Source organism: Bison bison, unplaced genomic scaffold (assembly GCF_000754665.1).
Source record: "Bison bison bison isolate TAMUID 2011002044 unplaced genomic scaffold, Bison_UMD1.0 scf7180017856539, whole genome shotgun sequence".
NCBI classification, from domain to species: Eukaryota; Metazoa; Chordata; class Mammalia; order Artiodactyla; family Bovidae; genus Bison; species Bison bison.
This window is the reverse complement of record NW_011487112.1, coordinates 137,124-138,395: the sequence shown is the minus strand read 5'-3', so window position 1 is coordinate 138,395 and position 1,272 is coordinate 137,124.

Below are 1,272 nucleotides of genomic sequence, written 5' to 3'. Positions count from 1 at the left end.
TGGGAACAAGGGACGTTCATAGAGATTTGACATAAGTATTCAATTATTCAGAAAAGGGAAGAAGGGGGAAAAATGAAGGAAGTTTGTTTAAATCTGTGTTTTTAATTTAAAGGAAATGAAAATACAAAATGCCAAAATATGTGGGATGCTGAGAGGGAAATTCATAGCATTTCATACTCATATTAGAAAAGAGCCGTGCTAGGCTGTGCTTAGTCACCCAGTCGTGTCCAACTCTGCGACCCCATGGACTGCAGCATACAAGGCTCCTCTGCCGTTGGGGATTCTCCAGGCAAGAATACTGAGGCTGCATCTCAAATCGATCATCTCAGTTCCCACTTCAGTTCAGTTCAGTTGTGTCTGACTCTTTGCGACCCCATGGACGCACGCCAGGATAGCATGGACACACGCCAGGTTTCCCTGTCCATCACCAACTCCCGGAAGGCTCCTACTTCAAGAACCTCCACAAAGAAGAGCAAAATAAACCCAAAGCAAGTAGATGGAAGGAGTGAATAAAGACAAGAGCAGAAACCAGAGATTTTTAAAACAGGAAACCAATAGAAAGAATCAATGGAACAAAGAGCTTTGGGAAAACCCGTAATGTCATCAAACTTCTAGCAAGAAAAAAAAAGAGAGGGAGAGAAGATAGGTTAGTAGTATCAGGAATAAATTCTCAATTCCTTGAAACACACACACTGTCGCAAACCAACCAACACGAAATAACTAATTCAAACAACTATGTTACTATTACGGAAACTGCTTTAAAAACTCCCCAGGATGGAATCTCAGGCCCTGGTGGTTTCACCTGAGAGTTCTATCAAATGTTCCCAGAACTACACCGATTGTGTACAGTGTCTTTCAGAAAATAGAAGAGGAGGGAACACTTCCTGGGCCATTTTTTTAAGTTAATGTTCCCCTAATACCAAAATCAGATGAAGACAGTACCAAAAAAAAGCTACAGACCAACGTTTCCCATGACTATAGATACAACTCATGTACACAAAGATTCAGAGCAGCTTACATCCCTAACATTCCCAAACTGAATGGTTAACACAGACTGTACATCCACGCACCACGGAACCCGGAATACTACTCAGTAATAAGACAGGAGGAGCTTCTGACACATGTAAGAGAAAAGTGTGCTGACCAGGGAGAGCCAGTCTCATGAGTTTGCACCAGCAAAGGTCCATCTAGTCAAAGCTATGGTTTAAAGTCATGTATGGATGTGAGAGTTGGACTATAGAGAAAGCTGAGCACTGAAGAATTGATGCTTTT